The following is a 13,927-nucleotide window of genomic DNA, read 5'->3' as shown; positions in this document are numbered from 1 at the left end:
TAAATATACAATTCTCAAGATAAACAAGTATCATTTTCCTTTATCGGAATATAACAGTTTGTCCACATTGAATAACAAGGTTTTTTCCCCCCTGTTTACTTTTTTATGCCTCCTTTGAGACCTGCATTGGAAGATTGAATTTTCTATTGAGCTCTAGTCTTTTCATCAGGAAAGTCTGGAAATTCCTTATTTCATTGAATGTTCATCACCTTGCCTGAAATATTTTGCTTAACTTTGCTCGAGAATTGATTCTTGGTTGTAGTCCCAGATCCTTTGCCTTATGTAACATCGTATTCCAATCCCTCTGATCTTTTAATGCAGAAGCTTCAAGGTCCTGTGTGATCCTGACTGTAGCTCCTCCATATTTCAATTGTTTTTTTCTGGCTGTAAGAATAAGAAAAAGCTTCTTCCCTGACCAAAAAAAAAAAAAAACCAAAACAAAAAACCTATACACCCCTATGAAATATGTTAAAGGATCTTCTTTACAATAAAAACGTTAACAAAACTAGAGAAAGGATTCTGTAGATTTTCAAAGTGACATCAGATTTATAAATGTAGGATATATCAATAAAATTAGGTTTATATTTAGATATATACACATATATGTAAATTTATACACACATATAAAGATATGTATATGTATATATCCATATTTGATTTTGTTTTCCCTAGTTTTCGTTCTTTCTTTAAGAGTTTTATGGCAGTGATTGATTAGAAAGCAAGATGTAATCTATTACCTCTGTTCCAGTGGGATTTTTGAGGATTGTGAGTAGTTGAGCAAGTGGAAAAGGGCCAGAGGACTGGAATATTCATTTACCCTATCTCAAGGCCAGTTAATGAGGACATGTGAAAGTCTGTTATCTGTGATCCCAGGTGCTATGTGGGCAATTGGTTCAAGGTATGTTCTTATCCAAGAAGTCATATTTTTTGGAGACAGCAAAAATGTTACAGGCTGATTTGGGGGCATAATGCCAAAAAATGGGAAGCAATTAAATCTATGGAGTTATGCCAGATAGTGAACAATTAACATGGGCACAAGAGTCACAAGGGAGGTCTCTATTTCTAACTACTTGGTCATTTGCAGAAAAATGGCCCAAGAATGCCTTCTCAAGTGAAAATACCCAGTCCCAAATCCCTTTGATTCTGCAGGAAGAAATAAAAACTGATACACTAAGGCCCTACTATTAGGCAAAATAAACTTCAACCATTGTTAAGCAATTTCTGAGACCAAGTTCCCACAAACCCTAGGGAAAATCTCACCCAATGGGGTCTATGAGTATGGTCAAGCTAAATATGTAGTCAAACTGAAAGGAAAAAGAAATTTATTAGCACATTAAAAAGCTTGCTCACTGGTAGCAGGTTCAATTTACTAGGGTACAGGTTGGCTTATACATATCTAACTCAGACTTGCTTGGAATACATAACTAATCAGTAGCATTTGAATGAAGCAATGTGGAGTCTACACATATAAGCAATCCACTATCTTGGCTCCCACTACCTCAAAGCTAAGTATCTTACATCTTACTCCTCTCCTAGGGTTCTGCAGTAAAATTATCATGTACTTCTTTTCTTCTTCTGTTCCCACCCCCACCCCAGAGATGGCAACACTAGACACCAGTGTGTGCATGCGTGCGTGCATGTGTGTGTGTGTGTGTGTATGTGTGTGTAAAGTTATTCTATACATACTTCTATTTATCAGTTCTTTATCTGGATGAAGATAGTGTCTTCATATGCCCTTCATGGTTAATTTGGGTGTTTAGAATACAGAAAATAATTTATTTGTTCAAAGTTGTTCTTAAAACAATAATTTTAAGGAGAAAAAAAGCTATCCTAATCTGAATGGGGGGGTATCAGGAAGGAAAGGGCATAATTAAAATATAACTCCAAGAATGTGAACAAAATTGGGCATAAGGAGAAAAGCAATTTGAGTAAATGATGCATTCCCATAGCAAAGTTGTTTTTCTTCCACACAGTTATATGTAAATAAGTTCACAAATATATCTACATCTATATCATCTATATATCTATATATCTATACACACAGATATATGTATAGGTATGTGAATATGTATATACACCCATACATATATGTGCACACACAGATGTACAAGTATGTATCTGTGTGTGTACATGAATGTATATATGAGTATATGTGTATATATTACCGGAGTATGGCATTTGTAGTAAATGGCAAATTAATGCTTATATACAGGTATGAGAATATAGTGCACATCAAGGATACTGCTGCCTGGGGGTAAAAATGAGAGAAAAAATAAGGAAAACAAGAAGAGAAGAAAAATTCACAGAGAGCTATCCAAAATTATGTGCATGTCCTAATATTCTCAGAGGTACATGTATTTGATTTGCAGGAACTAAAAATATTAACTAGGGAAAGTGTATGGAGTTGGTTGAGGGACATTCCAATCAACTAGATGACCTAATACATTAGTGAGTCTTCTTTCAGGACTTTTGAAAGTATTTCCCTGGTGATGATGTGTACATGCCCACTGGTATCATTTGGGTATGACAGAAGATATTTCTTAATTAAGTTGTAGCAAATGAAGCTGCCCCCAAGAAGAACTGGTTAATTTAGGACCACATTTGGTGCCTCCTGGAAATTGGATTTCATTGATCAGGGATAACCTGTAGATAAATTGGTTGGCTCAGAGATTGCTTCACAGTTAACCCCAACTTTTAAAGCTTTTTAATATGAACTTTTAGCCAGCAAAGTGTTATACAGAACCCTACCCTATTTATAGTGGTGGTTTACCTGGGAAATTTGATCTTTGAGGGTTGCTTTGTAGACAACTTCAATTTTGAAAGTTCATGGAACAGGTCTTCTCTAAGGAAAAGAGAAATTTTCTGAATAATGTGGCTTTTGGAGAAAAAAAAGAGGATCATGACCCTTACCCCAGTACAGATAGAAACAATTTGAAAAGAACTGAAGCTCAAATTGAAAGGACCAAAGGTATTTGAACTTAGGTATCACAGTGTGAGTCATTTGGAAGAGAGGAAAATTGTCTGTATTCCAACCAAGCTGTTAGAGGGTAGGGCACCTGAAGTGGGACTCAAGAAAATGATGGTATGCTTCCAATAGGAAGTGTCATCAACTCAGTGTGCTTTCCAATTGGAGGAAAACAGGAATGACAACAATGTCAGGAGATTGTCCCCCTAGCAAGCTCAAGTTTAATTTCCTCTGAAGGGAGTATAAATCATAGAGGTGTAACGAGTTTAGGGAGTCTCAGAATCTCTTAAAAATAGCACCCACAAGGAATGGAGGAGAATTGTATATGTTACATATGCAAAAGATCCAGTCATTTGCTTGCTTTCTTCTTTGTTTAATGGTTCCAGTTGACTTCTTTAGATAATTTGCATTTTCCATGATGTAAAATACTCTTATGTACACTTGTATTTGTTATGTTGAAGATTTGTATGAAATCTGGTGATCTATTTACCCATATCTCTTTAACACTTTATCTCTAGGGAACAGTCAGAGAACAATATTTCAAACTCGAGAGTAGAAAAACATTTTAACAATCAAGGCAATGGGAAAAAAAGTCAGAAAATGAGATTTGATTAATTAGTTGTCCAACAAAGCAGCACTTCTACTATTGAAAGAGAAGAAATCAATTAGGCAAAACATTGTTGGTGCATATATTGTAAATATAAAGAATGTGTATATTCCTTGCAGATACTAAGTAGATAGATAGATAGATAGATAGATAGATAGATAGATAGATAGATAGATAGACAGATAGACAGATAGATAGACAGATAGCTAATGAATGCTAATTCCCCAAGGGAATGATGGTCAAAGGAAATGAAGAGACAATTTTAAAAGGGAAAAATTAAAAAAAAAAAGTAACACTAACGTAATTTGATCCAATGTCAGAATATCATCATAAAACTACTAGAATGAGGATAAAAGAATTCAATTCAATTTTGGTAGGGCAAAATGGATCCATTCATAATGGAAGGCCATTTAAATCTGTCCACAAAAGTTAGTAAAAAACATCTTGTCCTTCGTTCTAATTCTACCAGTCTTGGACCCAAAGAGTTTAAGGTGTGTATATATCTATATCTATATCTATATCTATATCTATATCTATATCTATATCTATATCTATATCTATATCTATATCTATATCTATATCTATATCTATATCTATGTATCTAGATAGATATAGATATAGATAGATAGATATAGATATATGTCTCTCTATATATCTGTATATCTATATGTATATATGTACATGTACATATATATACACATGCATATATGCATGTATATGTATATGCCTGTATGTATATTCATATGTACACACACACATATATGCACACATACACACACACACACACACACATATATATATATACATGCACACATACGTACACACATATATATAATCAAATCACACAACATGGAAAGTCCTCTACTTACCCATAACTAAACCTTTACAACATAACATCAAAATCCATAACAGCATAAAAACTTATTACCAGGGTAGCAACATTGTCTTAAACAGACACACAAGTATATAATAATATATCCACCACCTTATACATTATTTGGAAGTCAAAATCTTTGGAGAGTGAGCAACTAACTTCTCCTCACTCAGCTACTGTCCTGAAATACTTGTTTGTAAAATCAGGGGTTCCCAGGCTATGATCTTCCCTTAACACAGCATATACCCAGGAGTAGCAGAGAACACAACACACCCCACCCCTGGATCACAGTAGGTTAAACAGAGTGTCCAAGTAAAGTCCTTTTGAGAGTGTGTCCCTGTCCCCCATAGTGCCATTTCAGGAAGCCACTTGACATTCTTAGGTTCATGCATGCTCAAATGAGTCAGAGTCCAAGGTCTAACACTGCTTCAGCGGCCACTTCTAAGTCATAAGGGGTGGTTGGGCAACAATCCCAACAAGGTGAGTCATTGGGGGTCACAGCACTTACCCCATCCTACCCTAGAAACCTCCACCTCCTGGTTACCAGCCCATCCCAATGAGACATAGCAAGAAAGCATGCTCACTTCTCCTGCCCTGCTGTAAAGCTTTCATCTAAACTTGGGCTTGGGTCTCAAACTCTGGGGTTTCTTTTCCTGCAGGCTCAGGGCTCAACTGCTCCCTGCTGCTGCCTAGGTTCACACTCAGGGAGCTCTCCACTCCTGCTTCATTTTCCACCTCACAGGGGAAGGGATTGCTCCATTTCAAGCTCTCTTTGCTTCTGTCTGGATCTAGGCACAGCAGGTACCTTCCCCAAGCTTCTGTCTCTGAACTACACCACCCCAACTCCAGAGTAACTCATCCTCCCCCAACATTACATATGGAGGGGCTGCTCCAGTTTGAGCTCTGGGCATAGCAAAACAATAGAAAGTAAAGGTAAGGAAGTGAGTATCCAGGGCAGAGACAAGATGGAGGAGTGAGAGCAACTATTCCCCTAAGTTCTTGGACAAACTCCCTCAGATACCTCTAAAAAGAGAATCTGACCAAATTTTGGAGGTTCAGAATCCAGTAGGAGACAGACTGTGACAGTTTCACAGCCCAGGACAGACTGGAAGACCAACAAGAAGAATCTGTTCCATGGGGGTAGAGCAGCACACAGCACATAGTACACAGCACAGTGCATGCCTGCCTCAGTGGAGCTGAGCAAGAAAGCCCTGGGGCAGTCTGAGGAAGTAGCAGCATGGTAGGATAGCAGTTCAGGGCAAGAATAAACCCGAGCAAGTGAGAGCGCAGGAATCACTTCTGCTTCTGCTATTCTGAGAGTTTCAGCCTTCAGATTAAATGCCTGTATGTCACCTACTTGAAATTCCAGGAGCCAAAATGGCAGAGTGATCAGTAAATGCTTTCTCTCCCTCCCTTTGTTGAAAGAACCATAAAATATTTCCCCAGAAAAATCCTGAATCAGTGGGATTGGCAGAAGGGGCAAACTATCTTGTAACACCTGAGGCTAAGAGAATCATTAAGGAGGATTCCTCTTACTGTGAAGGAGGACCGGAACTGTGCCAGACAGATGCACCTCAGCAAACCATTCTAGAGGAGATCTGGAGCCCCAGGGGTGTGGAGCCTCGCACCAGGAACTTAGGAATGCCTCAGATTCCAGAGGAAAAGGGAAGACATTATGGCAGCCAGGATCACCAAAGACTGAGCTTGCCTTTGCTGTAGTTCAGATAAGGAGATCTCCCGTGACATAACCACCCTTCCCCCACACTTAACAAGGTAGTTCCAGGGCTAATCCAGGAAAAAACAAAACAAAACAAAACAAAAAAGAAGAATCCAGACTTCCTCTGCTTTCTCACACCAGCCAACTCAGTACCAGGTTCTTTGGCTGAAAGAACCAGAGGTCACAACACCCAAAGCCTCACCATCGTAAGTAAGAAGCAAAGAAAGAGGGAAAAGACAATAGAAACGTTCTATGGGCAAGAGGAGCAAAACACGAATAGCAAAACATGAATACCAAAATACAGTCTCAGTATTGAGACTGTACTCCTATCTGAAACTTCAGAAGAGGCTATGAACTGCTCACATGCACAAAGGGCCCTCTGGGTAGAGCGAAAGAAGGAAATAAAAGAAAAGTATGAAAAAAGAATTCACTGAATAGAACAGCTCTTTAAAAAGGAAAATTGAACAAATGGAAAAGGAAGTACAAAAACTAACCAGAGAAGGCAATTCGTTAAAAGGAATAATTGGACATATGGAAAAGGGAATACAAAAGTTAACTGAAGAAAACAATTTGATGAAAATTAGAATTGGACAAGTAGAAGCTAACAACTCTATGAGACATCAAGTTAGTCAAACGAAATCTAAAGAACGAAAAGATAGAAGAAATGTAAAATATCTAATTGGAAAAGCAACTGACCTGGAAAATAGATCCAAGGAATATGCTCCTCCACCCCCTTGAACAGATTATAAAATATTTTCGAGTCTACCTGCCAAAACACATCCAGGGACTATATGAACACAACTACAAGACACTTTTCTTACAAGTAAAGTCAGATCTAAGTAAGTGGAAAAAAATCACTTGCTTATGGGTAGGCAGAGCCAGTTTAATGAATTCTGCCTAAATTAATTTACTTATTTACTGCCATATCAATCAAACTATTAGACAACTATTTTCTAAAGCTGGGACAAATAGTATCAAAATTCATCTGAAGAGCAAAAGGTCGAGAATAGCAGGGAACTAATGAAAAGAAATGCTAGGGAAGGTGTTCTAGCTGTACCAGATCTGAAATTGTATTATAAAGCAACAATTATCAGAACCACTTGGTAGTGATTAAGAAACAGAAGGGTAGACAAGTGGAATATGCTAGGTAGTCAAGACATGGTAGGCAATGAATATAGCAATCTACTGTTTGATAAACCCAAGGACCCCAGCTTCTGGGATAAGAATTCACTCTTTGACAAAAACTGCTGGGGAAACTGAATAAAAGTGAAGCAGTAACTAGGAATAGACCAATGCCTGACACCATACCCAAGAATAAAGTGCAAATGGGTGCATGATCTAGGTTTAAAGAATGATACTATAAACAATTTAGTGGAGCAAGGAATAGTGCATTTATCAGATTAATGGAGAAGGAAAAAATTTTTGACTAAAAATGAGATGGAAAGCATTATGAAGTGCAAAATGGATAATTTTGACTACATTAAACTGAAAAGCTTCTGCACAACCAAATCCAACACAACCAAGATTGGGAGGGAAGTAGAAAACTGGGAAAGAAATTTTGCAGCTAGTGTGTGTGATAAAGCCTCATTTCTAATAATATAGAGAACTGAGTCAAATGTAAAAGAATACAAATCATTGTTCAATTGATAAATGGTCAAAGGTTAGGAAATAGCAGTTTTCAGAGGAAGAAATTAAAGCTATCTATAGTCATATGAAAAAATGCTCTAAATCACTATTGATTAGAGAGATTCCAATCAAAACAACTCTGAGATACCACATTACACCTGTTTGATTGGCTAACATGGCAGAACAGGAAAATGATACATGTTGGAGAAGATGTGGGAGAGTTGGCACACTAATTCATTGTTGATGGAGCTGTGAGCTGATTTAACCATTCTGGAGAGCAATTTAGAACTGTGCCCAGAGGGCTATAAAAATATGCATAGCCTTTGACCCAGCAACACTGCTTCTAAGAATGTATCCCCAGGAAATCATAAAAATGAGAAAAGGTCCCACATGTACAAGAACATTTATAGCTGCATTCTTTGTGGTGGCCAAAAACTGGAAATCAAGGGGATGCCTATCAGTTGAGAAATGGTTGAATAAATTGTGGCATATGAATGTAATGGAATACTATTGTGCTATAAGAAATGAACAGGAAGACTTCAGAGTGGCCTGAAAAGACTTATATGATATGATGCTAAGAGAAAGAAACAGAACCAGGAGAACTTTGTACAAAGTAACAGCCACAGTGTGTGAGGATTTTTTTCTGGTACACTTAGATCTTCATTGCAATGCAAAGACTTAAAAAAAATTCCCATTGATCTTTTATGGCAAAATGCCTTCCACATCCAGAGAAAGAACTATGAAATTCAATCACAGATTGTAGCAGATCATATTCTTTCTTATTATGTTTTGGTTTGTTGTATGATTTCTCCCACTCATTTTAATTCTTCTATACAACAAGTCTATGGTGATAATGTATTTAATAAGAATGTATGTGTAGAATCTATATAAAATTGCATGCCATCTCAGGGAAGCATGGAGGAGGTGTGGGGGGATGGAAGGAGAGGTATGGAAAAAATCTAGGTTGTATAGTAGTGAATAAGGAACACTAAAAATAAATAAGTAAAAAAAATCCTTAACATAATGAAAGTTTACCTTTTGTCCAGCATCTGCCAGTTTGTAGTCATTGTTTTGTTGTTTATCCTATTTTTTTCAATAAAGCAAGTTCAGGCAACTGCTGTAGAGGGCCAGTACTGATGGAGTCTGGAATGTGAGGTACTGTCCAGGTTTTACTCCAGACTTTTACTAGCATAAAGACTGATGTTCTCAGGATTGGCACACCATCCTACTCCTGATAAGCAAAGATGAGATAGTCCTGACCCTGATTGTGTACCCCGAGGTTGTTAAGCAGAAGGAACTAGATATGGAAGTATAAGAAGACTGGAAAGGTAGGAAAAGTACAATTTATGAAGGCCTCAAATGGCAAATTTCATATTTTATTCTTAAAGAAATAAGAAGCTACCAGAGTTTATTAAGACAGATAGGGCATGGCATAATCTGAGTTTTGATTTAGGAAAAGTACTTTGTCAGCTAAGTGAAAACTAAAGTAGAGTGGAAGAGACTTGAGGTAGGGATATCAATCAGAGAAAAGATTGTAGTAGTTCAGGAAGCAATGATAAGAGCCTAGACTACTGTTGTGGCCATGTTAGTTAGGCACACCTATATGGAAAAAGACGATTTAATATCAGGTTGGATGTTGCAATGAATGGGAATGTGAGTGAGGAGCTGAGAATGACACAGAAGTTGTGATCCTGGGTAACTAGAAAGTTAGCAGAAAATTAGACAGTAAGAGGGAAATTCTGGAATGGGAGTCTGGTGAAGAAAGAGTGAGTTCTGTTTTGGACATGTTGAAATAAAGATGTTACGGAGCATCCAATTCAAAAAGTCCAAAAAGCAATTGGGATTGTAGATGAGAGAGAGAAGAGCTAGATATGCAGATATATACTAATCTGCATAGAGGTGATGATTGAACTGATTGCTAAAAAGACCACTAAGTAAGTTAACAGAAGGGGAAATAGTGAAGATGGTCCAGGACAGAGTCTTGGGGGAACTGATGGTTAGTGGCCATAACATGGAGGGTAGAGAGTGATCACAAAGATAGAAGAAGAGCCAAAATCTAGTAGTATCATGAAAATCCAGATACGAGAGAGTATTGAGGTGGGAGTCATCAACAGTATGAAATACTGTAGAGAAGAAAAGAAAGATAAAGTTTGAGATAAAACCAGGGAAGGTTACTAAGATGAAAGCAAGTAAAGTCTCAAAGAAAAACACAATGCAGTAACAAGAAAGTCAAATATAATTTCTAAAACAGCTGAAGCAAGGTTTGAAAAGAGGGCTTTTTTAAAGAAAATAAATGAAATGAGAGTGCTTGAGTAAATAATTGAAAAATAAATGAGATCTATAGAAAAAAATTGGAAAGGGAATTAGCAGCTTGCAGCAAGACATAGAAAAATTTTCTGAAGCAACAAACTATGTGACAATTAGAATGGACAAAAGAGAAGGAAAGGACTCTATGATGTAGGTAAAAGACAGAAAATATAAAAGTGTAATATATCCTAAAAGAAATAAAAAACAAGTGACAGAAACAAAATAGCTTGAGAAGAAAAATAAACAATTGGATTATCTGAATGCCGGGAACTAACAACTACCAAAATACACACACACACACACACACACACACACACACACAAACTAGCCTGGACATTCTATTTGAGGAAATCTTAAAGCAAGTTCTTAGAAGCAGAAGACAAAGTGAAAGCAGAAAAAAAATCCCCTAGTCACCACCTGAAAGAACCAGAAATGAAAATGACCAGTTTCATCACAAAATGATGAATCACCAGGTAATAGAAAATACCATAAGCATTCAGAAAGAAAGAATTCACACATAATTTCAGAGCTGCCACTATAAAGGAGTGGAGAATGATATGCAATAACAGCTAAGAATAATTTACCCAGGAAAATTGAATATAATAGTAGAAAGGCAAAAAACCTGAATTTTTAATGATATAAGGACATTCAAGTATTCCTAATGAAAAGACTAGAGCTGTGTAGAAACCTTTAAGTTCAAACAGAGGAGTTAAGAGAAGTATAAAAAGGTAAGTATGCATGAAAAATGATAAAAAAAAAAACTGATCAAGGATAGATTTCTTATGTTCAGATGTAGGGGGATGATACATATGCGTCCTATGAAACCTATCATCAGGGTCATAGAGTGAATCTAATTAGGCAAATGTAGTGAGATAGTACTCTTCTGTAAGAAACAATGGAGAAAATTTCAGAGATACCTAGGAAGACTTGAATAAGCAATTGCATAGTAAAGTGAATAGAAGCAGGTGAGTAATTTTTACAATGGCAAAGTATGTGTGTGTGTATATATATACATATATATATCTATATACACACACACATATGTATATGTATGTGTACATATACGTATATATGTATGCCTGTATGTGTGTACATGCATATACATGCATATATATGTATATGTATATATGTATGTGCATGTATATAAATACATATATATATATATAGAAAGAGAGAGAGAGTGAGACAGAGAGAGAGAGAGAAAGAGAAAGAGAGAGAGAGAGAGAGAGAGTGCAAAGGCAAACAACTTTGAAAGAATTAATAATTTTTATCAGCATAATGATCAACCATAGTTCCAAATGAGGAAACATGCTACCTATCTCCTGATAGAGGGGTAAAGGATACATAAGACAGAACAGCATTTTTATTGACATGACCTGAGTAGAATTTTGTTTTGGTAGACTGAACATGTGTATAATGTTTTTTTTTTCTTTTTTTTTTAGGTCCCAGATTTGTAAAAGGAGGGAAAGTTATTTTGACTTTTTGCTCATTAAAGCTATCAATGTGCAAAGAGAGGCACACACAGAGACAGAGACAGAGAGACAACAGGGTACGCTATACATATGAAATATTTAATGAATTTTCAGATGAGTCCCTGGGTTATTAGTTTTTCTTAAATGGTTTATTTTGCTAAAAATTAAAAGAGACCTCCCACAAAGTGGGAACAATCTATAAATATTTGTAATTTAAAAAGAAAACACAAAAAAGTGAAAAAAATGAAAATGATAGAAGATGAAGAAAGTTATCAAGTAACATGAGACAACAATATGGTAAACTAAAGTGCCAGAAAATGTTTTTGGTGTTGAGATTTACAAAGAAGCACAAACTCTCCCTGCTCAAGAGGAATTTTCAGTTCTTACTAGTCATATAAGGGCTTATCTAATTTTACACTATGCTGAATCACTTTTTGGAGATTACTCTTAATTTTCAACAGTTATGCTTATTAGTCCTGCCATGTTCTAATAGTCTGGCAAGGTTCTGAGGATAGACTGTGGCAAGAAGGTCTGCTACTGAAGAACCCTCTTAGCTAATTGCAATGAGGCTCATTGCCAAAATTGTCTCTGATTCAGATGGTGAATTATTTTGTCCCTAGGAACTCATAAAATTGTTAAGGCTTCTGATCATGAGGGGTAGAAATCACTCCTAGTCTAATGAATAATAAGCCCTTTAAAACAATGAAGTATATTAATGGAAGAAAATACTGTTTGCAATGACCAAGTCCAAGTTTTACAGAACAAATTCTTTTATTGAGTGGATTTACTCTGTGAAGTTGTGATTCACTCATAGGGCCATACTTGTGGACCTAGAGGACCACATGTGGTCTTGAAGCCATATCTTCCCCACCCCTAGGCAATATGTTTTTTTTTTTGTATTTGCATAGTGCTTTGTGATTTTTCATTGTCTCTTTTCACTTTTCACCTAAGACCAAAACCAGTTACCTAAATATATGTAATTTTTTATTGTAAATTCAAATTTTATTTTCTGTTTTGAATTCTCTGCCTCTCACCTTTCCCATTCCCACTCATTGAGAGGGCAAGAAAAGTAAAACTCATCAAAATATGTATAGTTACTACGTTGGATTCATCTAAAAATAATTATATACATACACAGACACACACACATATATTATATATATGTGTGTGTGTGTGTGTGTGTGTGTGTGTGTGTGTGTGTGTGTATTTCAATCCACAAATATTTGTTGGATAAGTTTGGTTTTATATCTCTTTTGATCTTCAGAATAACTCACTGAGGTAGGTAGGGCAGACATTATTATTCTGGGTTTATAGAGGAGGAAATCAATCTTCAAAAGGTTAACTATTTTGTACAGATCTGCACAGCTATTAAGTGACAGAGATGGGACTTGAACTCAAGGCTTCTGACCCTTAGGTCTGCTTTCCCCCCACTGCATGATACTTCTCAAGTCCAGTCAGAAGAGGTAAGTTTCACTGGCAATGCTATAGGTGTTGGGACAATGAAAACTGCCCTAACTTTGCCTTCTCCCCAGAGACAAAGCAGAGAGGATTGAAATAATGCTACTCATCATTTTTACAGCAACTTGATATCTTCCTTTGTGCAATGGGAAGCATCAAAATGGTTAATGCTGTGACTTTGTCTTTTAGTTCTCAAAAGATTTGTTCATTTTTTATGACATAGGCATTTAGTTCTTTTTCCCCTCTTTATTTGGCAGTATAAGTCTAGGTTAAGATTATGGTTTTCAAACAGCCTATGGTTTTCAAACATAGAGATCATCAATAACTAACACTGATTTCTTTTTCTCTTCTGATTTATCAACTAGGAGATTCTATATACTGACATATCTGCAGTTTGTCAGTTCACGGTTAATCTCTTTAAGACTCATTTTCATTATCTATAAACTGAACATAATGAAATGTGTACTACCTACCTCATATAGGATTGTTATAAGGGAATCTCTTTCTAAACTTGAAAATGAGATATACACCTCTAAATATGTGTGCACATATACATATATACAAACACACTGTAATATAGCTATGTAGACCTATGCACATATGCATACATTTATATGCATATATATATATATCTAATTTGAAACAATATATGTGGTTTCATATAAAAATAAATGATTTTTAACAATTTTCCAAGTTATGCACTCTACATGGAAAGTTAAAGTGATGTTCTTGAAGATCTTCAAGTTTTCAAAATCACCTTTGAATTACAAGAGAAAGATTCATTTCTTAGAATGCATTATAATTATACTATTTTAATTCAATAATAGTTTAGTATTATATCCCCTTTATGATAAAGTAACTGGAATATCACATTTCTCAAATATTCTGGATAATACAACTT

The sequence above is a fragment of the Notamacropus eugenii genome, chromosome 5 (assembly GCF_028372415.1).
Source record: "Notamacropus eugenii isolate mMacEug1 chromosome 5, mMacEug1.pri_v2, whole genome shotgun sequence".
Classification (NCBI taxonomy): Eukaryota; Metazoa; Chordata; class Mammalia; order Diprotodontia; family Macropodidae; genus Notamacropus; species Notamacropus eugenii.
This window is presented reverse-complemented; position numbering follows the sequence as displayed.